Raw genomic sequence first — 25,898 nt, 5'->3', positions numbered from 1 at the left:
TAAGACCTCCCATTTGATCCTCCACGCACCTACTTAGTCTTTCAAACTGCATTTCGCTCAAACTCTATTAAAATGTAATTCTCTTGTTCCTATTCTTCCCCTTCCAGCTTCTTAAAATCTATTTCTCTACCTGTACTAACTAAATTTTGTAAGCCACATTGAACCACACTTGTTTGGAATATGTGGGATATAAATACTGCTATCAATAAAAAAAAAAAGAAAGAAAGCTAGCTATCTTACAACTATCTACTACTACTACTAATTTCTATAGTGTTACTAGCAGGGGAAGCCCAAGGCAATCTGCCGCCTGAGGTGGGGGATGAGATGCCACATCCAGGGCCCCCCCCCCACCCCTCTCCGAGTCCAACATCTCTCTGTTCACACTCTCTTTATCTCCTAACCCCCTGTCCCTCTAGCCACGGTTAGGTATCTAATCTACCTTCTTTTCTTGTTTTCCAAAAGTCCTCATGGGCAGCTATTACAATAGGCTGAGAGGTAGAGAAGGGGATGTGCTGCACATGGATGAAAGGGAAGGGAGAAGGGGACATGCTGCACATGGATGGAAGGGAAGGGAGAAGGAGGAAGTGAAGCACATGAATGGAAGGAAGGGAGAGGAGAGAAGAGAAGAGGAGTATTTTCCATTCCTCTGCTTTTCTCCCTCTACAGACTTTCCAAGGGGTGTCAGATGCAGCTTGCAGCTGATTGGGCCTGAACTTCCATTTCCAAAAATAGCTGAGCTGGGACCGAAGGATCAGGCCTATCAGATGCAAGCCAGGGTCTGAGTCTCTGACATCACCTGGAAACCCTAGTTTCCAGTTCCACCCTCTACACCTGCCCAGAACAGCAGTTGATTGGCTGTTACTTTGGTGTTGTCAGGCTCAACTGCCTCCCCAGTCTGTACTGCACCTTCAATGTGTGCAGGGCCTGCTCCTTCTCCCCTCCCATCCACCATGGCTCTGTAGCACAGTCTTGCTCCTTCCCTCCCATTGCATCTCTGCCAGCTCATACTAATAAGCTACCACGGGAGACATGTGGGATCCAGTGGGATCCAGCTCTCTGCAGCGTTGCTAGTGTTTCCTGTGCCAGGCCTGCCTTCTCTGATGTAAACTTCCAGGACTGGTGCAGAAAGCACTAGCGGTGCTGCAGACAGCCAGGTCCCGCATGTTTCCCACAGTAGTTTATTAGTGCGGGCCTGGAGGAGGTGCACCAGAGGAAGGGAGTGAGACTGTGCTGCAGGGCCGCAGTGGATGGGAGGGGAGAGAGAGAGAGAGAGAAATTAGGCAAGACTGGATGGGTGGAAAAGGAAGGAGAGAGAGAGAGAGAGATACTGGATAAAAGGGAGGAGAGACGACGGATATGGGCTGGGGGGGGGGGGGGAAGAGAGAGATTGGGCGAGACCGGATAGGTGGGGAGGGAGAGAGAAATGAGGTAAGACTTGATGGGAGGGGAGGGGAGAGGGAGAGTGACATAGAGAGATGGGGAAATACTGGATAGTTTGGGAGAGAGACAGAGGCTATCGGCTGGGGAGAGTGAGAGAAATTGGTCAAGACTGGGGACATAGGAGTCAACTTTTCAAAATGATCGGAGTGCTAAACCCAATAGAAATGACCCCTCCCTGACACAGTCAAAGGCTTTGCTCAATATTGGGGGTGCTCAAGCACCCACAGACCTGGAACAGATCAGTGTTGAAGTTGGTTATAGTGGAAGAGGTGAAGAAGGCAGAAGAAAAGAAAAAAATTACACATGGTTTTGCACTGTATGCAGAATATGCCTTCTTGGGATTCAGTTTAATTTTAGTTAATGTGGTTACTTATTCTATACTTCATGAGGGGCTACCTCTGTTCATGTGTGAAAAAGGCCGGGCATTCTGTTAGCATCAAGTGTCTGTGTTGGACTAATCTGTACTAATCCAGCTTGTTTTGTTTTCCAGTAGGTGTATTAATGTTCTGCCCACTGCAATGTTCAGGGTGTTGCTTTTTTCTAGGAAGGACCTTGTGTGACCTCCTGGAAGTTTGCTTGTAAACATGCTAGATTCTTGTTAAGAATAGTTTTTACTTTGTAATAAAAAAAAGTAGTTTTGAGAGCTGTACTTAATTACTTTTACTTGAGGTTTTTTTTTTTTTTGGGGGGGGGGGGGGGGGGGGGGAGATAAGACATTCTACTTTTACTTCACTACTTTTGAAGCCAGTACTTTTACTTTTTACTTCACTACTTTTAAAAAGTGATGACCCCCATCTCTTGTTTACAGTACAAGAACAATTATAAAGTGACAGCAGTTAGAATAATAACAGTAATCAGAAATAATAAAGATAGAAAGAGAGCGAAAATTAGTTAAATGTACATTTTTTCATGGAGAGAGTAGTGGATGCTTGGAATGCCCTCCCGCGGGAGGTGGTGGAAACGAAAACGGTAACGGAATTCAAACATGCGTGGGATAAACATAAAGGAATCCTGCTCAGAAGGAATGGATCCTAAGGAGCTTAGACGAGATTGGGTGGCAAAGCCGGTGGCGGGAGACGGAGATGGTGCTGGGCAGACTTATACGGTCTGTGCCAGAGCCGATGGTGGGAGGCGGGACTGGTGGTTTGGAGGCGGTGATAGTGCTGGGCAGACTTATACGGTCTGTGCCAGAACCGGTGGTGGGAGGCGGGGCTGGTGGTTGGGAGGCGGGGATAGTGGTGGGCAGACTTATATGGTCTGTGCCCGGAAAAGGACAGGTACAAATCAAGGTAAGGTATACACAAAAAGTAGCACATGTGAGTTAACTTGTTGGGCAGACTGGATGGACCGTGCAGGTCTTTTTCTGCCGTCATCTACTATGTTACTATGTTACATTCTTCTTAAGTTAGAAAACAAAGGAGGGTGGATATTGTGCATCTTGTACCTACCGATCGATGCGCTACACCATCTCACATAGCAAATATTGTCAAATAAGGCCTGACTGGCTCACCCAGTCTGCCCAAGTGTAACTGCCTACTGTGCTTCCCCTGACCCCTACTAGGTCTTATCCCATGTATCAGAGTTGCCAAGGGTGGCCCATCCGAAAACCGGAGATTTACTACCACAGTGCTGGAGATTGAAGGCCAATAACTGAGGTTTTTCTCCTGGGCCCCAGCCATGTTCTGGCAGATGCACATTCCAAAAACTGACATATGCCAATCAACAAATAGAAAATAAAATTCTGTTGTCTACCTTTGTTGTCTGGTCATTGCATTTTTCTGATTGTGTTGGTCTTAATCTCAGGTTTCTGCTTTCTTCTCTTAACTGCCTTGCCAGTCTCCTCATCCATTTGACACTTTTTTTTCTCTCTCCATGTCCACCATCCATCTTCTCTCTGCATCCCTATCTATCTGACCCAGTATCACCCCTGTCTTCCCACCATGTTGAGCATCTCCCATCTCTGTGTCTCTATTCATGCCCTATCCAACATAACTGTTCTGTGTCCCTAGTTCCTCCTACCTTCACATGCAAGCATCTCTGTCTCTCTTTGCCTTTCCTCCTGTCTCCCTCTCCCAGCCAGCATCTCTCCCTCTCTTTTCTTTCTGTCTTCCATCCCCCCCCCCCCCCAAGGGTCCAGCAAGTGTTCCTCTCTCTTCCCTCGCTCCTATTCTGTCTCCCCTTTGAAGTACCAGCATCTCTCCCTCTTCTTTTTTTCCTTGCAGATTCTGGCACTTCTCTCTTTCCTTGTTCACCCCTCAAAGTCTAGCACCTTTTCCCCTCTCCATGCCCTCTTTTTTTCCTCACCCCCCTCATTGAATTTCTCTCTGTGATACCTGACCTCCTGCCCAGCACCTCTCTCCTTCCATGCCTCTCCCCAATGTAGCACCTCTCTACCTCCTTACCTCTCCCTGCAATGGCATCTTATTCCATTCCCAAACCTATCTGATTGATGCCCTGGTGGTCTAGGATAGGTCAGGTAGCAGCGATCCCCAGTTGCTGCTGTTTGTGTCGTTTCTGAGGCTCAAAATGGCAGTTGCAACCTCTTGTGGTAGTCTTATGAGAGTTCACGGCCACCATTTAGACTCATGGAGCCACAGGAAGTAACAAGCGAGAATTACTGCTGCCGACCTAGTACCCTAGACCACCAGGGCATCATTCGGCCACGTCCCTTCACCTGTTACAGGAGGTCTGTGTTGGAGGGGGCAGATTACAGTAGGCCTTGACTACAGGCCTGTGCTTAAGGCTCAGAATCATGCTGACCTTTCATTTTGTAGCAGCAGTGGAGGGCAGAGGATGGAGCTAGGGTGGCAGTGGTGGCAGAAGAAGAAAGAGAAGGGGGAGATGATGGACACAAGGGGGTAGGAAAGATGACATGAGATTCTTGACACCTTGTGAGGGTGTCCAGAATCTCATGTCATCAGCTCGAAACCTTGGGGTCATCTTTGACTCTTCTCTCTCCTTCTCTGCTCATATCCAGCAGATTGCCAAGACCTGTCGTTTCTTTCTTTACAACATCCGTAAAATCCACCCCGTTCTTTCCGAGCACTCTACCAAAACCCTCATCCACACCGTTGTCACCTCTCGTTTAGACTACTGCAATCTGCTTCTTGCTGGCCTCCCACTTAGTCACCTCTCCCCTCTCCAGTCGGTTCAAAACTCTGCTGCCCGTCTCGTCTTCCGCCAGGGTCGCTTTACTCATACTACCCCTCTCCTCAAGACCCTTCACTGGCTCCCTATCCGTTTTCGCATCCTGTTCAAACTTCTTCTACTAACCTATAAATGTACTCACTCTGCTGCTCTCCAGTATCTCTCCACACTCGTCCTTCCCTACACCCCTTCCCGTGCACTCCGCTCCATGGATAAATCCTTCTTATCTGTTCCCTTCTCCACTACTGCCAACTCCAGACTTCGCGCCTTCTGTCTCGCTGCACCCTACGCCTGGAATAAACTTCCTGAGCCCCTACGTCTTGCCCCATCCTTGGCCACCTTTAAATCTAGACTGAAAGCCCACCTCTTTAACGTTGCTTTTGACTCGTAACCACTTGTAACCACTCGCCTCCACCTACCCTCCTCTCTTCCTTCCCGTTCACATTAATTGATTTGATTTGCTTACTTTATTTTTTATTTATTTATTTTTTTGGTCTATTAGATTGTAAGCTCTTTGAGCAGGGACTGTCTTTCTTCTAAGTTTGTGCAGCGCTGTGTACGCCTTGTAGCGCTATAGAAATGCTAAATAGTAGTAGTAGTAGTAGGCAGGGAAGGGAAAGGGAGATTCTGTACCCCTTGGGGGGGGGGGGTAGAGAAGAGGAGATGAGATGATGAGGGCTAAGGGACATAAAATGCAGCACACCTGGGGGAGGGGGCTAGAGAGGAGATGCTGGGCTACGAGGTGCAGAGGAATAGGGCCATGAGCTAAAGGTTTGCCTAGAGCATTGGATACCTTTCAGCCCACCCTGTTCCCTGTTCTCTTTTTACTTTTATGTGTCAACATTTTTATTGATGATTCCACCTGGTAACACATCCATTAGAGTACATACATAACAAGTTGTAAAGCTGTCGTTCTTATGTACATTAATCTTAAGTTGCTATCATCAGTTTTTGTTTTTATAACAGTACCCTCTCTTATCCCCCTCCCCCCTTACTACCTTCACTTTTGCCACGCACACTGAAAGAAATAATAGTCAGCATGTTACATTAAACTCAAACCGTAATTTCCAATAGTAACACCTTACGTTATTCCGTGATTGAACCCCTTGTTACTATTATTCCCCCTCCCCTCCCCTCCTCTCTTTTTACTTTTAAATAGTGCAACTTTTATTCCACCAGTTTCTCTATGTATATCTTGTAGTGCAGAACATGCATTCTCTCCATTCCCACCAATAACAATATCCTTTTATACATGCGGTTCTCAGAACGCCACTCATTACTAGGTCTCCATTTCTTCCCTTCCCCTCACCACTCTTGCAGTCAAAGTACCCTGACCCTCTCTGAATCCCAATGAAGCATTAAAACAGGACCCTGCCAGCCTAAATAAGCAATCACTTCTTAGCTGGTTATTTGATAACCCTAAGCACCAACCTAGACAGGAGTCAGTTTTGAAAGCCAAGAGACCTCACAAGCTCTGTGCTATTATAAGCCAGGCTGGGTGGGACCAGAAAGTCTGGAGCAGCTTGGGCCATATCAGGGCAGACCAAGATTCTGTCTGTCAGGTAACACCTTGTTTAAAATGCACTGTGAGATCTGTCTCTTACCTCATGCTAAAGGCATCCATGATTAGAACATTCTCTGGCCTCAATGTAATACGTGGTGCATTAGAATGGTGCGCCAAGCTTCAACACACAGGACTGAAACCTATAAATGGGGCCTAAAAATCAGTGCAAAAAAATAATAGCGCTATGTGCTATTCTATAAATGGTGCTTAAAGTTAGGCATCATTAATAGAATAGCGCTTAGTGCCAGAACCGCCACTATATTTAGGCGCCACCGTTTATACCAATGAAACCTTGGTGTAAATCCTTGTGCCCGATTCCCTTTATTGTACTACAACACACGTAAATTAAAGGAACACCCCTGATTTTATTTATTTATTTATTTGTTACATTTGTATCCCACATTTTCCCAGCAGGCTCAATGTGGCTTACATAGCACCGGAGAGGCGATCGCCAACTCCGGTATGAACAAATACAATATGATGTTGAAGTAGGGTGAGGTTCATGTGGAATTTCCAGACACATTATGGAATCGTACAGCGGAAGAGTAATATTATGTCCATTACGTGCTTTGATTTCACTGTGTTGCAGAGTTCAGGCATTTAAGGTGGATCGGTAGGGTATGCCTTTTTGAACAGGTAAGTTTTTAGTGATTTCCGGAAGTTTATGTGGTCATATGTTGTTTTCATGGCTTTTGTTATGGGGTCGTGTATATTGGATGGATCACTACATATAGATGGGGGGTAAAAATGTTATGATGTTCACTCAACACTCTACCAACTTCTGCTTCTCTCCTGATCCACCCATGAACCACCCATGGCCGTGCCCCCTTTTTAGACCCACAAGTAAAATTTACGTGTGGGTCCCGTGCCTAAATGTATGCATGTAAATCCAATTAGTACCAATAATTGCAGGTTAAGATCTCGATTATCAGTGCTAATTTCTCATTATTCAATTACATTGCATGTGCAAATTAGGCATATGCTCAAATTTGCATGCAAAATGTTTAGAGCCTTTTGTAGAATTTGGGGGACAGTGTTGTAATGCATGCACTAAAATACCTTTTACTCCGAATGCAGTTAACTAATGGCATGCACATTTCCCACACTAAAATGTTTTACTGCATCAGCAATAAGTTAGTGTGGAAAAAATCAGAAGTTAACTACTGTTCTAAGGAATAGTACAGCATACTGCATCAGGGCCTCAGTGTACTAACACCAGGACACTGATGAAGTTCCACCTTCTGAAGGATCCCCGGATCAAGACATAACCCTATCATGTGGTATCATGGAGCTATTAAAGTCCACTGCCTCCTTTCTGGCAGTACATTAGATAAAGAGACTACCTGTCAGCTAACTCAGAACTGTAATAAACCTTTCACTGCTGACAAACTGCCCTGCAGAAAAATACTGCACCTACAGGTTTGAGCCTGATTCCTTAATCCCACCCAGCCTCACTTTTCTTTTCCTGATATTAATCTATAATACAGAACTGGAGCCATTTTTCTTAATTTACCTATTTCAAATAGATTTCTCTCTCTCTCTCTCTTTTCAGTCATTCGCTAATGACTGAACACATTCCAACACTGAAGTTTTGCTTGCTAATACAGTCAGCTAATCATATGCAAATCTAAAGTGTGCAGAACTTATGAACTGATCAGGGTGAGCACACTGGATGCATGTACCAAAGTTTCTGTGATGAGGGTAGCTAGTACCGTGCACATGTCTGAGAAAAACAAACCCGTAAGCACACATCTGTGCATGTGCTAGAATATTAGAAGATGGATAAATATACAGTAAGCATCACAAAAATTTCTTATGCATAATATTTTTGCGATACCCTATCAAATCACTAATTGGTGGAATGAATTACCTTTATATATACGCAGTTTTATATATAAACAGTTTATATATAAACAGTTTTTATATATAAACAGTTATAAACTTTTTCAAAAATGATTGAAAACATGGTGATTCTATAAATTTGTTTAAGATATCTACTGTGCTTTTGTTTTATATTGATTTTTGCTTGTATTCTTCTAGGAAATCGATCTACTTCTTTTTTATTGGAAGCTGCTCTGATCTAGTTTTGACTTGATGGCATATAAGAAATAAAAGTAATTTATGCAGAACATTCCAGCACATGCACACATACAATTCTTTTTCTGCTCAGACCTGCGTACAGAACCATCACTTCTTGTCTGTCTTAAAAAGTTGCAGGTACCGTTATGCTCGGTATTTTAAGCAGAGAGGATACTTAGCTGATAAAAGTGCACAAAGCTGAACATAAAACCTCTGTTGCACTACCCGTTTAAGCATTACAGCATCAAACTTGCCTGATTCAACAGTGGGTGTTGTAGTTATCAGGATGTGTGGTAAAGAGGTTAATATAAAACCTAGAAACATGATGGTAGATAAAAAAAGCCACATGACCCATCCTCAGCAACCACGAACTCCTCCTTTCCCTAAGAGATCCCACGTGCCTGTGCCATGCTTTCTTAAATTCAGATACAGTCCTTGTCTTCACCACCTCCACTGGGAGGCGATTCCATGCATCCACCACCCTTTCCGTGAAAAAGTATTTCCTTAGAGTACTCCTTAATTTCAAAGAGGCTCACCTCCTGTACATTAATGCCAATGTCTTTATCATATTTATTTATTTATAGCATTTATATCCCACATTTTCCCACCCACGGGCAGGCCCAATGTGGCTTACAGTAATTTACAGAAATCATACATCAAGTCTACAACAAACAGTCAACGACATTGTAGTGAAAGAGGCTAGAGAGTAATAGCAGAGGTGGGGAAATGCGGAAAGAGAAATTGAATTAAATAGGAAGAGATGTGGGGCGGGTCTTGAGCGTAAGCTTTTCCAAATAAGAAGGTCTTAAGATATGTTTTGAAGGTCAGATGATCAGGGGTAATTTTCACAAATTCAGGTAGACCATTCCACAGTTGTGCGCAAATATAGGAAAAGGTGGAGGCGTAGGTGGTTTTATACCTGAGGCCACTGTAGATTGGGTAATGCAGATTTAAGTACAAGCGAGCTGATCTGTGAGGGTTTCGAAGTGGTAAGCTGACAAGGGTGTCCATATACGTAGGGGGCTTCACCATAGAGAATTTTATGCGCATATCCCCTCTCTCCCGCCTTTCTTCCAGAGTATATATATTGAAAGCCTTAAGTCTGTCCCCATTCACTTTATAAAAGAGACCACTGACCAATTTTGTAGCCACTCTCTGGACCGACTTCATCCTGTTTATATCTTTTTGTAGGTGCAGTCTTGACCAGTCTGTCTGACAGGCTGTAATGATAGAATTAAGCAACTGGGTCAGTTCATTAGGCTGCAAGCTCAGTAATTAAATAGGACCAAGTGGAACACTGGAGGCTGGATGTTTAGGCAAAGGCCATGCTAGTATTGTTGATTTAGATTATTTCTGTGCCATGTGGTCAGGCATGGGAAAGAAAGGTGCCGGGGAGAACTATGTGAGTGTCCTTATATGTTCTACCATAGATAAGTAAGTACAAAGAAGAAGGAAAGACTGTCCTGGGTAAGAAAACATTTGCAGGTGGTTTGATGTGCAATTCTGGTCGCCATGTCTCAAAAAAGATATAGTGGAATTAGAAAAGTTCAATGAAGAGTGACCAACATCACTAAGGGGCTGGAACTCCTTCTCATATGAGGAAAGGCTATAGAGGTTAGGACTCTTCAGCTTGGAGATGAAACAGTTGAAGGAGGGATATGATGGAGGTCTACAAATCCCTGAGTAGAGTAGAGTGGGTGGATGTGAATCGATTGTTTGCTCTTTCAAAAAGTACAAAGACAAGGGGACATGAATAGGAGAAAATATTTTTTTTCACTCAACAAATAGTTAAAGCTCTGGAACTTGTTGCTGCTTATCTGGTTTTAAAAAAGGTTTGGACAAGTTTCTGGAGGAAAAAGTCATAAAGTGCTATTAAGGCAGACAGAGAAAGACACTGATTATCCTTGAGGTTGGTAGCATAGAACCTTGCTATTCTTTGGGATTCTGCCAGGGACTTGTGGCCACCATTGGAAACAAGATACTGGGCCATCGATCTGACCCAGTATAGCTATTCTTACGTTCTTATATTCCTTTCTGTGGCTGGCACCTGGGATACATTCTTATCAGTATAGACAGGATAACTGGGCAAATGAGATGGGCTGGCTAGCCTTTCTCCACCATCATTGACTACCTTTCTATCTTCTGAGGTCAAATACCAGAATTTAGATGTATCAAGGGCTCTAGCACTAGACTCAGGTGATAATCTCCTACCAATTTTCACCCTGTGCTGTATTCATGCTTTGCATGCAGCAGTGGGGTGGGAGCAAGAAAGAAAGGTGCAGGGGAGAACTACGTGAGTGTCCTTATATGTTCTACCATAGATGAGGAAGTACAAAAGAGAAGGAAGAAGATATAGTGGAATTAGATGATCATAATGGTGGGAGTGGATAAGCAGAAAGAGCAATTTAAATTTTAATGTCAATATCTCATTTAGAATGAAATAAAAACCCAAAGGAAAAGGATGAGTGGTTATGTCTCATGGGAAGTGCCAGCAGGGCTAGGTAAGACAGGAAAACCCCAGCTAGGTCACACACAGCAGCCTTTGTAGCTGGGCTGCAGGATCCACCAACCTTCAACTTTTGTGTGCTCATCCCTACTTCCAATAGCTGCCTACGCCCCACTTTAAATCAAAGTTCAGCATTTTCCACCTTATCCAGACTTGCTAGTGTTCATGTGTTTTAGCAGTGCTTTGCTTCAGGTTTTATTGGGAGCAGACAAATTTGTTTTCAAGGGAGTTGGTTCCCTGGAGAGTGAACATGAAGAAAAGTCTCCCCAGTTTTCTCACCTAAACCTGACTTCTGGCAAGAAACCTCAGAGGAGTGAGATGGCTGGTGCCCTCTTTGGCCCAGAGAACCAGATCAGGAATCACCATGGTAGTTGAGTAATGACCAGGGATAGCCCAACCATTACGTGAGATTAGGCAATTGCCTAGGGGCAGTAGCTTCTGGTGGGACACCAAAGAGCAGCTGGATACAGGGAGGGTGAGTAGTTTTCAAATAGACCATTTACCCCAATTATTCCGAGAGGGATGGTGTTGGGGTGATTATGATTGTTGGGGGAGGAGCCAAGATAAAAATAATGGTTAATTGGAGAGGGCACAAGGCTGAAAAAATTTGGAGAAATTGCCTCCTCCTCTGAAGGTTAACCTTGGTCAACTAATACCCTTGCACAAGTCCTGCTAATGGCTGACTCTAATTCATAAAAAGCCCATCTGTTCTAATCTACACATTTACTGGTGATTTTCTGTCAGGTTATTGACTTTAGAACATTTCTCCACACATGTTGTCTTTTCCCCAGTGTAGCTGGAATGGAAGGTGGAGACTGAATCTGGTCCCTACCTAGAACATTTGCTCCAGAAAATTACCACTGTATACTTCAGGACCCACACCCAAGCCTTGCCCATGACCTCTCATAATCACTGTTTAACTATTTCTCTTGTGCAAGCCAAAGGAATCATCTTGTGTGGTGTAATACAGGAAAAAAAAAAAAAAGATCACCCTCTCCCCATATGATAAAGCATCAGACAGCCTGTATCATTGCATCTTGAAACAGGATGCACAGACATCTGACCAACACAAGAGAAATGTTTTCTCCTGAAAACTAAGCACTGCTCACCCATACTCCACCCTCCCGACCACCTGCTGGTGACAAATAATGAGAAACATGTATACCTCTTTGGAAAGGACCCCCTTCCCCACCCATGCTATAAAGACACACTTGAAAAATAGACAAGCCCTGGTCAACCAGGAAGCAACCTGGGGGGGGGGGGGGGGGGGGACAAGTCAAAATGACCTTTTTCACATCATACCTCTCTTCTCCCCTACAAACGCTTTTTAATTAGCATTATAATTGATAGCATCATTCAACAAATTCTTCTGTATGTAAGTGGTCTCTATATAAACCCTGAAGGTCCAGTCCTTTAATTCATATACCCCAACAATGGAGCTATCCCTCTTAGAAGTCACCATGCAAAAAATATTCAGATTGTTATCACCTCATGAACAGTACATGCTCTTTCCACTGCCAGGCACTTTGATTAAAGCAGATTGGTTTTTGTTTGTATGGTAACTCTGAACATTTTTATTTTGGGTGACCTTGCCCCAGAGCCTGCTTTCAGAAAGGTCAGACACTGCAAAATAACACATAACCATGCAAAATGACACTGAAAACCTATATAGGAAAAACATACCAAACCATAACAGCTCTGATCCACCTATGAAAAGACAGTGTTATAAATATTGCACGGGGCCCTAGAACACCAATATACCCACTACTGGGAAACTGGAACAAGCTGGACTATTACAGATTCCTACACCGACACTACATGCTAGCAGAGTCCTTAACCTCAGTCGCACATGCAGAACATGGACATATCCTCAACTGATACAAAAAACATGCAGTCAAAAACTGGAGACCCCCAAGAAAGCCAGATTGTATAAACAGGGTAAATACTGGTAAAAGGAACAAAAATACAATTTCTTCTGTACTTTGCTAAATACAAAAAACAGTAAAGATGTACATTTCCAAAAAAGCAAACACACATCAAATCTTAAAAAGTACTAAATACAAATCATTTTTTCTATTCCACCTTGGTTGTCTAGGCACTTTTCTAATTGGGTTGGTCCCAATCTGATCCACTTTTTGTGTTGTTTTTTTTCCTAAATTCTGTTCCAGGTTTGCCTTTCCATTTCTTCTCTTCCTTCTCTGTAACGATTTTTTTTTTGTTTCTTTTTTTCACTTTTCTCTTCCCTGCTGCAATATCCACCCGTATATTACTTTTACTCCTCGCTGTCCCTCTCTTACTCTCTATTGCAGGGATTCACAACCCAGTCCTTGAGACGCACCTAGCCAGTCAGGTTTTCAGGATATCCCAACTGAATATGCATGAACTAGATTTGCACAGAATGGAAGTAGTGCATGCAGTTTCAAGCTTATTCATAGTGCGTATCCTGAAAACTTGACTGGCTGGGTGTGTCCTGCAGACTGGGTTGAGAATCCCTGCTCAAGTACTTATTTGCCTTCTTTTCTCCTCTCATCTCCCTCTCCAGCTGGTGCGTAACCAGACCTCGAGGTGGGAGGGAGCCAGAGCCCCAGGTGTGTGAGGGGACATTTTGATCCGCCACCTTGCTGCCCTGACACTCCCCATCCACTGCCACCACTGTAACATATCTTGGCTGGCAGGGGTCCCCAACCTACGCCAGCTGAAGCACCGACGCAGCAAATACCTTGGTTGGCGGGGGTCCCCAACCCCCGCTAGCTGAAGCCTTCATCCCACGCTGGTTTCCGGCATCACTACATTGCCTGCCCTGCTCTCTCTTCCCCTCACATCTGGCACGCTTCTTTTAGAGAAACTGAGCATGCTCAATTTCACTAAAAGGAGCGTGCTGGACGTGAGGGGAAGAGAGAGCAGGGCAGGCAATGCAGTGGTGGTGCCAGAGACCAGCGCTGACTAAGGCTTCAGCTGACCAAACCAGGGACCCAGAGCAAATTTTTTTTTTTTTTGGGGGGGGGGGGGGGTCCCAGGCCCCCATGACTCCACATAGCTACGCCACTGCTCTCCAGCAATTCCATTGCTCTCTCTGTCTTTCTCCTTCCTCAGTCTGCTAATCCCTCCTCTATCTTTCACCTACTCTTTAATTCCCATTTCCATCCTCTGTACTCTCCCTCTCAGCCCACATCTACCCTCTCCAATGCTTCTCATCCCCTCCCATCCCTGTCTCTCCTTCCTTCCCTTATCTTTTACCTTCTACCCCATCTCCTATTGCCTCACTTTGACCATATTAACTCCATTTCCACCTTCACTCAACCCCTTTGGACCTATATCCTTCCTCTCTCATACTGTTCAAATACACGATAAGTGACCACTAAAAGTACTAACCTGAACAAAAATTAAACTGAAACCCAAGATGCCAGACTCTGCATTGGCCCTCACCACTGGAGCTGCCATCTAAGCATTGCTCCTGTCCATCATAAATTAATCATGTGTTAATTTATGTTATACTTTCCTTTTTCCATTAAGAGACCCTTTGTGTCTATCCTATGCATTTTTGAACTCTATCATATGAGGAAAGGCTAAAGAGGTTAGGGCTCTTCCACTCGGAAAAGAGATGGTTGAGGGGAGATATAATTGAGGTCTACAAAATCCTGTGTGATGTAGAATGAGTAGAAGTTGAATTGATTTTTTTACTCTTTCAAAATGTACAAAGGCCAGGAGACAGTCAATGAAATTACATGGAAATACTTTTAAAACAAATAGGAGGACATATTTTTTCACTCAATGAATAGTTAAGCTCTGGAACTCATTGCCAGAGGATGTGGTAACAGCGGTTAGCATATTTGGGTTTAAAATGGTTTGGTCAAGTTCCTGGAGAAAAAGTCCATATTCTGCCTTTGAGGCAGACAAGGGGAAGCCACTGCTTGCCCTGGGAATTGGAGCATGGAATGTTGCCACTAGGTTCTGCCAGGTACTTGTGACCTGGATTGACCACTATTGGAAGCAGGATATTAGGCTAGATGAACCATTGGTCTGACCCAGTATGGCTATTCTTATGTTCTTATCTCCACATCTACACCAAACAATAGGCTAGCACAGTGATGATCCTAGGTCGGCTGCCACCTGGGGCGGATTGCCGATGCGCACCCTCCCCTGGGTGCAGCACGACACCCCTCCCCCGGCGCAATGACCCCCCAGAGTATCAACCCCCCCCCCCACCCCCAGGTGCATTCTTAGCTGCTGGGAGCAGCTGCACGGCTCTCGGCTCCGCTGGCTCCCTGCTTCCTCTGCTCCGGAACAGGAAGCAGTGCATTAGGTGCTGGCACTCAAATGCCAGGCCACCTTTCAGGGGTGAGGTGATCACTGAGGGACCCACCCCACAATAGCCAGGCCCCCTGCAACCAGTCACAGAATCTATGACAAGGCAGAATTGGTGTGTAGAGTCTGATCTCTTTCATTAAAACTTGGGGACCATGGGTCAATTTTAGCAGACAATGGAAAAGGTGCCGGTACTCAGTACCCCCCCAAGTACCCCCTCAAAAAAAGCCCTGGCCGGAAGTAACCTGTTCCGGGGCAGAGGGAGCAGGGAACCAGCGGAACTGACAGGCGCGCGGCTGCTCTCTGCACCCCTCCAGCGGTGTGCACCCAGGGCGGACCGCCCCCCACCACCCCGCCCTTGGTACGCCGCTGGGCTAGCATGTCTCTGTACTTCCTCTGGTCTAGGTAGATGGTGCAAGGCAGGAACTGGCAGTCACCACATACTGTGCTGTCTGCTCCCAAGTCCTGTCTACCCTGTTGCATGCCAGAAATGCCACACCTGTACCATCACATGCCATCGCACTCCCAGTATAGGCGCAGGCAAAGAAGAAGTTACTTTGAGTACTGAGGCCAATGTAGACTATTGGTGCTCTGCGTGATCACATCAACAGGCAAGGTAGGTGATGCCAGCAGACAGTGCCTTCACAATGTAGTGCTGAAGGCTGTCTTTGGGATGATTCCTGCCACATTCAGCCCTCAAGTCAATAGCTTGCCAGCTTCGCTTTTGGTGCTCCCCCCCCCCCCAAATAAAAAGAAGGTGATCACAGAAGGAGCCGTCTTGCATTGGCGATGACTGATCTAGGCTGTGTATTCAAAATGTTCCTGTTTGACTAGAGTGGAAGAGGGGTGGGTTACAGTTAGCTCATTTCTCCTGTCTGCCCAAGGGGACAGGAGTGTGCAATAGAGGAGGCAGGGTAGAGATGGTGTTTATCTTATTGCTGAAAACAATTATTTGCCTTTATCTGCAACATCAAGGAACGATATAAAATGTAACAGAAACTGAATACATACGGTAAATGCTAATAGTACACATTTACCCACCCCATGGCCTGACAGCCGTCTGTCCAGGTATGAAGGTGGGGGTGGAGAGGAAGGGCTCAAAAAGTAGCAGTGCCTCTGTTGCTATCCTATCTTTCCAGAGTAGGATAAGCAGGAAGGAAGACTGCGCACTCATTCAAGCTCTCAACTTCTCTCCTCTATGTGCTGAAGGGGAGAGTTACTCACTGCCGTCGCTCCTTAAACTCTCTTTGCCTATTTTACCATGTTGGCAGGGTGGGTGATAGGTTAGTATTATCATAGTAGCCAACTTTTCAATAGGGGGTGCTAAACCCAATGGAAATTAACCCTACCTGGATGCAGTCAAGGCGCTGGCTCCTATGAAATTAACACACTCCCTCTCTGTCCCTCCTTGTTTTCTTTATGTCTATTTTCAGACTTGGGGGAGGGGAGCAATGAATGATTCGAATGCACGCTGTTTCTCTTCTTGGTCTGTGCTTCCCGGTTCTAAAAAGCAAAAGTGCTCTGATATTCTCTCTGTCCTCCCTCTGGCTGGCTGTCTAGCAGCATAACAGACAGTCTTAACCTTCTCCTCTTGGGATGTGCTCCAGCTATGGAAATCACAGGATTTACTTGTACCAGGAGGAGGGGCAGCAGGAGGAGACAGTGAGTCATACTTATTCGAATGCCAGCAATATTCCAGTATAATGGCATTACAGGGTGATATGGATACAACCAGTGCTATTTCCAGACCCTGATATTTCCAGAGACCACCTCTCCCTGTACCTTTCCAATGTCACACCTGACGTGTCTCCACTGATGGCTAAAAATACTGCATTCCTTAGGCTGGTGCTGGAGTAGAGGGTCACATTCCCCCCTCCCCCTTGCTTCAATAAACCACTGTCTGTGGTGATGGTTGCTCAAACTGTCCTGAAATCACAGTGAGAAAGAAACCGGGAACTGCCCCATCTGTTATTGCTGTAAATATGCGACATCTTAGAACACCAATTTCTTAAAATAGGGCCATAGGGCATAAAATTTTACACTTTCATTCCATGCATTCACTGCCCTTGCTGCACAGAAATATTGTGTAATGTTTCTTCAGTTTAACCAACCTAGCTTCATATCATGACTTCCTTTGCTAGAAATTAAACTCCTCCAAAAATTGCTTGCCTCATCTGTACTTTTTATACTTTGGTGGTAATTCAATACCTTGTTCACATTCCCCTTTGCCCAGAGCACTGCAGCCAGACTCATATTCGGAAAAACAAAATATGAAAGTGCAAAACCCCTAAGAAAGAACCTACACTGGCTTCCACTGAAAGAACGTACCACGTTCAAAATATGCACAATTGTTCATAAAATCATTTATGGAGACACCCCGACCTACATGCTAGATCTCGTGGACCTCCCATCTAGAAATGCCAAATGATCCTCCCGCACCTTTCTCAACCTACACTTCCCCAGCTGTAAAAGGGTCAAATACAAACTAACACATACGTCCAGCTTCTCCTACATGAGCACAAAGATGTGGAATGCACTACCAACTCATTTGAAAACGATTAACAAATTAAATAACTTCCGCAAAGCTTTGAAAACCTCTCTTTAACAAAGCCTACCACGAAAACCCATAATGACTAGAACACAACCCTTACACTCCTTTATTCAGAATGTCTCGCTGTATAACTGCATAACCTGATCCTCTTGTCTTCTTTATCCCTATGTAACACCAAGTGTATTCCTTCTCTGTTACGGCGATGCCATAACAGATCTCCGTAAGCCACATTGAGCCTGCAAATAGGTGGAAAAATGTGGGATACAAGTGCAATAAATAAAATAATATACTCTACACTTTCAAAGTAAAAGAACAAGAATAAGAAACCAACCCATCTTGATTGCACATCTTCACATCTTTTGACGGAATAATTGGTGGAAGCCCCTTTTGAAGCATTCAGAACCTGGAGTTATTTAAAATAAGTGTCACTGCACAGTAGGACAGTGGAGATTTCCCTTATACTCCCTGCAGCGTAACTCAAGCTGTTTCATGGGCCAATGCTCAGACAAAACGACAGGGGTGAAAGCGGAGAGAAATCCAATGGAAACAAGGAGTAAGAGCATCCAAAAGGTTTATTTGCCAAGTAAATTGACCCAAAGGACCCTACACGGGCCATGTTTCGGCAACAAGCCTTCTTCAGGGGTTGATATGGTTCAAATAAAACAGCATTGCAGAGAGTGTGAAAATTGTACATGAACTGGAAAGGGGGGAAAGGGAAATGGGACTTGACATACTGTCTTTCTGAGGTTTTTGCAACTACATTCAAAGTGGTTTACATATATTCAGGTACTTATTTTGAACCAGGGGCAATGGAGGGTTAAGTGACTTACTGCTACTACTACTACTTAACATTTCTAGAGCGCTACTAGGGTTACGCAGCGCTGTACAAAATAAACAAAGAAGGACGGTCCCTGCTCAAATGAGCTTACAATCTAAAGAACGAAATGTCAAGTTGGGCAGTCTAGATTTCCTGGGTAGTGGTGTAGAGGTTAGGTGCCGAAGGTGGCATTGAAGAGGTGGGCTTTAAGCAGAGATTTGAAGATGGGCACGGAGGGGGCCTGACGTATGGGCTCGGGGAGTTTGTTCCACGCATGGGGTGAGGCGAGGCAGAAAGGGCGGAGCCTGGAGTTGGCGGTGGTGGAGAAGGGTACTGAAAGGAGGGATTTGTCTTGAGAGTGGAGGTTACGGGTAGGAACGTAAGGGGAGATGAGGGTTGAGAGGTAAGGAGGGGCTGCAGATCGAGTACATTTGTAGGTTAGTAGCAGAAGCTTGAATTGAATGCGGTACCTGATCGGAAGCCAATGAAGTGACTTGAGGAGAGGGGTGATGTGAGTGTATCAGTTCAAGCGGAAGATAAGACGTGCAGCAGAGTTCTGAACGGACTGAAGGAGTTCTGAACAGACTTGCCCAGAGACACAAGGAGCTGCAGTGGGAATTGAACTCAGTTCCCCAGGATCAAAGTCCACTCCTCCACTGGAGCACAACACACTGCTTGTCCTGAAAAGTAGTCTCACTGCAGGAGAAAGAACAGGCCTGTGTAGGGTCCTTTGGGTCAGTTTACCTGGTGAATAAACTTTTTGGATGCTCTTATTCCTTGTTTGATTTGGTCATTTGGACTTGTCTCCATTTTCACCTTGTCGTTTTGTGCTTGCTTCTCCTGTGGAAATTGTAGACCCCCCCGCTTTTCCTTTTTTCACCTGGCCAATGCTCAGAACTCCCGCCGTACACCAAAAGAGCAGAAACTATACTGCCAGAACAGCGCAGAAAATTAGCTTGCCAATGCTCAAAGGAAATGTTATGCAAATTATATGGGCGCTGTTAAAGCGAAAACAAGGAGGGTGGACATGCATGATGCATGCATAGAAAAGTTTCACAGTAAGCCCAACTCCTGTGTGCATGCACCAGGCAAACCCATACGCGAAGCACACATTGGCATCTGTTTTCTGCGCCTTTAAATATAAGCTTTTCAATTGTTTTTTTTGTCACGTGGAAGGCTTATATTTAAAACGCAGGAAACAGGCACCAAAGTGTGCTTTCACTTTCAGGTTTGCTCGGACTCGCACACATTTGTTTCTCACTACTGGCACTTAGGGGGCTTCCTTCTGCTTCAAAATTAAGAAAAATTGGCAGATTTTAAGGAAAGAATCATGAGAAATCCTTTCTTCAAACATCCTAACACCCAATCTGAGCTGCGGTTATTTTTTTCAGCAGTGAGGGCAGCTTTGCTTTGTGCACCGTTCTCTGAGCATTCGGAAGGAATAGGAAAAGACCTCATTAACATTCATTTGACAACATTAGCATTTTATTTGTGCTACTCTTTGGTGTGCTCGCAGTGGCGTAGCGAGGGCGGCTGCCACCCGGGACGGTTTGCCGCTGCACACCCCCCCAGGTGCAGCATGACACCCCCCTTCGGCGCATCACCCAAGCCCCCCCCTCAGTGCATCACCCAAGCCCCCCCCCCCCGAGTGCATTCTTGCCTGCCGTGTGCACGCCGCTGGGGGGTGTCAGTTCCGCTGGTTCCCTGCTCCCTCTGCCCCGGAACAGGAAGTAACCTGTTCCGGGGCAGAGGGAGCAGGGAACCAGCGGAGCCGACACCCCCCCAGCGGTGTGCACCTGGGGCGGACCGCCCCCACCGCCCCACCCTTGATACGCCACTGTGCGCTCGTTGTTTCCTGCGTTACAGCCTCTGAACATTCTGCGCTCACTAAATACGGATGCTAGTCTGGCGCTAATGGTCTCTAGTCCCCACGCTTGCTTTTGAGCATCGGGGCCTCAGGTTGGCTGGAGACAGTTTGTGGCTTAGCACAGATTTTCTATTAGATTCAAGTCTGGGCTCTGAAGAGCACCTTCACTTTCTTCTTGCAGAGCCACTCAACTGTGGCTTTTGCTTTGTACTTGGGAGTACTGGTCCATGGAAGACCAGAATAAGTTTCATCTGCCCGTACTTTATACCATCCATCGTTCATTCAAATCTTCACATCTCCCTGTCCTCACTCCTGCAAATTGCTTTACTGTAGGATGATGTTAGCAGTGTGATGTATCACACATTTTGCATAGCATTGAAGACAAAATTCCACTTTGGTCTCACGAAAAAGCCTTCTCCCACATGTGTGCAGTGTCCTTGAAGTGCTTCTTTGCACATCACATGGCTTTTTTCCATCCAAACAGGCCATGTTTGTGGCACAATCTTGAAAACTGCTGAACATTTTCCCTGTTTCAGCCAAAGAGCTTTTAAAGTACCCTTAGGCCTCCCAATGGCCTTCCTCATCTGTTTCTGTTGTCTATGGCTCCTGACTTTGGTGGAATAACCTAAAAAGTTAGCATCTTGGTGATGCCAAACTGTTCCACCTTACAATGTTAGCCCTGACAGTAGCCCAAGGGAGATTCAAACACATTGTAAGAATATTTCATTCTTCCCCCAATCTGTACCTTTCAATAACTAGCCCGGCTTTCTATTGGCAGCACCTTCAGCTTGTTTAGACATTTGCTTCAAAAATAATTTCTTACAACATGAATAACTCAATTTTTCATTCAGAATTATTTGAATCAGCTCATCTAATATGAATGGACATAGATGGTTTAATTTAGTAATAGGCTGGATTTGGGTTTGCTATGACAAAGGGTGTGAAGACTTGTTTGAATTGTATTTTTTTTTTAAACAGCAGAATGTGAAAAATGTACAAGGGTGAGAAGACTTTCTACAAGGCACCAACAGCTATTAGGCATTTTTGGGGTACAGAAACCAGATCTTCGTTCTGTCACCCTGCAATGCTGAGTGCCAAGGATCACTATTCAGTACCATGGACATAGCTACACCTTTGGTCTCTGACCCTTGGGCTACCTGGAACAGTCCTAGACTTGGGTTTTAGATTCTATCAAATGCTGTTGGTGGCTCTACACTGAGAAGTTTGGTGTGCATACCTGAACAGGTGCTTTTCATGAGGATGTTATCTGCTAACTCCCCAGGACATGGCAGTGCTCACTCTAGTTATTTACTGTGTCCAGGCTTTTACTGCTGGAAGCCAAGGTGTCTCTTCTCTAAGCCAATGATGTCACCAGATGCTATGAGACTCCATGGTTCCTGCAGCCAGATCAGATAACATCACTTACTGCTCAATAATCTGACCTCACTCAGCAGTAAGCACATGTTCAAAGCTGAATAAGCTGGAAATGACATTACACCCACTAGGTCTTCCGTGAGGACTTACTCTTACGCTCATCACTGCATGAAAGATACTTATCATACCCAGAGTCTGGGAAGTGGTGGTGTGTTATTACTGTTTTGCATCAATTTCACTGGCCCTAGCTTCTTGCTTTCCTAGTTATGATTTTTGTTTCTAAGAACACAGCTGGTACAAGCAGCTACAAACACTTCCTATCCATAAATCTTCTTTTCCAATTCCATGATAGCATCATACCCTATGTTCTTAGCAGCTACAGAAGAAGCCAAAAACCAGCCAGAAACCTTCCTATCCATGTACAATTTCACACTCTAACCTCAGCCTTACAGAAACATAAGAATATTTGAACTACTCAACTTGATCAAACCAATGGTTTATTTTATCCAGTACCTTGCATCTGATGGCACAAATAGCGGGGTTTAGAGGACATGAGAAAGAGATGGGCCATACATTAATACTTACAGGCAAAAACACAAAGTAAAATTTGTTTTTAGGTATATTAAAAGCAGGAAGGCGGCAAAAGAATTGGTTGGACCGCTAGATGATCGAGGGGTAAAGGGGGTGATCAGGGAAGACAAAGCCATAGCGGAGAGATTAAATGAATTCTTTGCTTCGGTTTTTACCGAGGAAGATTTGGGAGAGATACTGGTGCCAGAAATGATATTCAAAGCTGACAAGTCGGAGAAATTGAATGAAATCTCTATAAACCTGGAGGATGTAATGGGGCAATTCTACAAATTGAAGAGTAGCAAATCACTTGGACCGGATGGTATTCATCCCAGAGTACTGATAGAACTGAAAAATGAACTTGCGGAACTATTGTTAGTAATATGTAATTTATCCTTAAAATCGAGCATGGTACCAGAAGACTGGAGCGTGGCCAATGTAACGCCAATTTTTAAAAAAGGTTCCAGAGGAGATCCGGGAAATGATAGACCAGTGAGCCTGATGTTGGTTCTGGGCAAAATGGTAGAGACTATTATAAAGAACAAAATTACAGAGCATATTCAAAAGCATGGACTAATGAGACAAAGCCAGCATGGATTTAGTGAAGGGAAATCTTGCCTCACCAATCTATTACATTTCTTTGAAGGGGTGAACATACATGTGGATAAAGGTGAGCCAGTTTATACTATCAGGCTTATTTTTGAAAGAGAAGGACGCCCATCTTTCGACACAAATCGGAAGATGGGCGTCCTTCTCACAGGGTCGCCCAAATCAGCATAATCCAAAGTCGATTTGGGCGTCCCTGGGGGCGTGTTGGAGGTGTAGCGAAGGTGGGAATTGGGCATGCCTAACACATGGGTGTCCTCGACCCATAATGGAAAAAAAAGGGTGTCCCTGATGAGCATTTGGACGATTTCACCTGGTCCAGTTTTTCTTACGACCAAGACACAAAAAGGTGTCCAAACTGACCAGATGACCACCAGAGGGAATGTGGGATGACCTCCCCTTACTCTCCCAGTGGTCACTAACCCCCTCCCACCCTCAAAAAATAACTTTCAAAATATTTTGTGGCAGCCTTAAATGTCATATTCAGGTCCATCGGAGCAGTATGCAGGTCCCTGGAGCAGTTTTACTGGGTGCAGTGCACTTCAGGCAGGAAGACCCAGGCCCATACCCCCCCCCCCCACCTGTTACACTTGTGGTGGTAAATGTGAGCCCTCCAAAACCCACCAGAAACCCACTGTACCCACATCTAGGTGCCCCCTTTCACCCATAAGGGCTATGGTAGTGGTGTACAGTTGTGGATAGTGGGTTTTGGGGGGCTCAACACAGAAGGTAAGAGAGCTATGTACCTGGGAGCTTTTTCTGAAGCCCACTGCAGTGCCCCCTAGGGTGCCCAGTTGTTGTCCTGGCATGTCAGGGGGACCAATGCACTACAAACGCTGGCTCCTCCCACGACCAAAGGGCTTGCATTTGGTCATTTCTGAGATTGGCGTCCTTAGTTTCCATTATTGCCGAAAATCAGAAACGACCAAGTCTAAGGACGACCATCTCTAGGGACAACCTAAATGTCAAGGTTTGGGCGTCCCCGACCATATTATCGAAATGAAAGATGGACGCCCATCTTGTTTTGATAATACGGGTTTCCCCGCCCATTCGTCGGGACATCCTGCGAGGACGTCATCAGGAAAACTTGGGCGCCCCTTTCAATTATGCCCCTCCACGTATCTGGATTTTCAGAAGGCGTTTGACAAAGTACCTCATGAAAGACTCCAGAGGAAATTAGAGAGTCATGGGATAAGAGGTACTGTCCTATTGTGGATTAAAAACTGGTTAAAAGATAGAAAACAGAGAGTAGGGTTAAATGGTCAGTATTCTCAATGGAGAAGGGTAGATGGTGGGGTTCCACAGGGGTCTGTGCTGGGACCGCTGCTTTTTAACATATTTATAAATAACTTAGAGATGGGAGTAACTGGTGAGGTAATTAAATTTGCTGATGATACAAGGTTATTCAAAGTCATTAAACCGTGGGAGGACTGTGAAAAATTATAAGACCTTACGAGACTGGGAGACTGGGCATCTAAATGGCAGTGATGTTTTATGTGAGCAAGTGCAAAGTGATGCATGTGGGAAACAGGAACTTGAATTATAGCTTCATCATGCAAGGTTCCATGTTAGGAATCACTGACCAAGAAAGGTATCTAGGTGTCATCATTGATGATATGTTGAAACCTTCTGTTCAGTGTGCTGCTGCGGATAGGAAAGCAAATAGAATGTTAGGTATTACTAGGAAAGGAATGGAAACAAAAATGAGGATGTTATAATGCCTTTGTATCACTCCATGGTGTGACCGCACCTCGAATATTGTGTTCAATTCTGGTCGCTACATCTCAAAAAAGATATAGTGGAATTAGAAAAAGTGCAGAGAAGGGCGACAAAAATGATAAATGGGAAGGGATGACTTCCCTATGAGGAAAGGCTGAAGCGGCTAGGACTCTTCAGCTTGGAGAAAAGACGGCTGACGGGAGATATGATAGAGGTCTATGAAATAATGAGTGGAGTGGAACGAGTGGACGTGAAGCATCTGTTTACGCTTTCCAAAAATACTAGGACTAGGGGGCATGCGATAAAGCTACAAAGAAGTAAATTTAAAACGAATCTGAGAAAATGTTTCTTCACTCAACGTGTAATTCAACTCTGGAATTCGCTGCCAGAGAACGTGGTAAAAGAGGTTAGCTTAGCAGAGTTTTAAAAAGGTTGGGACGGCTTCCTAAAGGAAAAATCCATAGACCATTATTCAATTGGAGAAAATCCACTATTTCTGGGGATAAGCAGTATAAAATGTTTTGTACTTTTTTGGGATCTTGCCAGGTATTTGTGACCTGGATTGGCCACTGTTGGAAACAGGATGCTTGGCTCCTATGCTGGGCTTGATGGACCTTTGGTCTGTCCCAGTATGACAATACTTATGTGCAGAACCTGGGGTGACATCACTGACTGTTATATCAAATAATCTATGATTAGAGACAAGGGTGATAGACAAACCAACACTTTTATAGCAATTTGCTCTACAACACTCCATGAAAATTACTTTTACTACAGGTTATATCTAAGCTGTCCTTGTTTGCCTCTAGCCTACTATCTGACAGCTTGAAAGGGTGGCACCTAGCAATACCCTCTGCACATCTTCTAGGATGTTATTTATACACCTCACCTCAGCCAACTATTATCCAAGTGAAAGGGCACATGTTTTTGAACCTTTGTATGGAAACTGCTCCGTGCCTCATACTCCTCACCACCTTTACTGCAAGTCCCTGCCATTTTCCCAGATGGGCGTGTTATCCTTATTGATATAAAGATTTCAAATGTTAGCATATTATACATTTCTGGTTTAGATAGGGTTAAAAAAGACAATCCTATTTTAGCCTTTTATGACAACTAATTTATATTAGAATGACATTTTTACAGAACTATCCAGAATGGCTCAGAAATCTGTGACTTGAGGGGTAGCAGCCAAGTTAGAGCAGAGGTGTGCTGTAAGCATAGATAGATAGATAGATAGATAGATAGATATGAATGACCCAATGAGTGAAAAGGTACCAAAAGTGAGGTATTTGACTTATTTATACCACAAGACAGGGATATAAACTGCATAATCCTGCAATATTTCAGCCTCAG

At 44.7% G+C, this 25,898-nt stretch overlaps 1 protein-coding gene across 3 annotated transcripts in view; it reads right to left on the bottom strand.

The window, feature by feature from the left end:
• IP6K3 (inositol hexakisphosphate kinase 3) overlaps positions 1-25,898 on the bottom strand; it is a 52,836-nt gene that overhangs the window by 24,120 nt on the left and 2,818 nt on the right. Inside the window, exon 1 of one of the 3 annotated variants that reach the window (XM_030221744.1) lies at positions 16,391-16,594. The exons of the other annotated variants lie outside the window; for them this stretch is intronic. The gene's annotated coding sequence lies outside the window, so the exon portion shown is untranslated. Of the gene's footprint in view, positions 1-16,390; positions 16,595-25,898 lie in introns of those variants that run through there. 3 annotated transcript variants of the gene reach the window in all.

This window comes from Microcaecilia unicolor, chromosome 12 (assembly GCF_901765095.1).
Source record: "Microcaecilia unicolor chromosome 12, aMicUni1.1, whole genome shotgun sequence".
In the NCBI taxonomy this organism is placed as follows: domain Eukaryota; kingdom Metazoa; phylum Chordata; class Amphibia; order Gymnophiona; family Siphonopidae; genus Microcaecilia; species Microcaecilia unicolor.
Note: the sequence above shows the minus strand (reverse complement) of the source record. Positions and strands in the feature narration are given on the sequence as shown.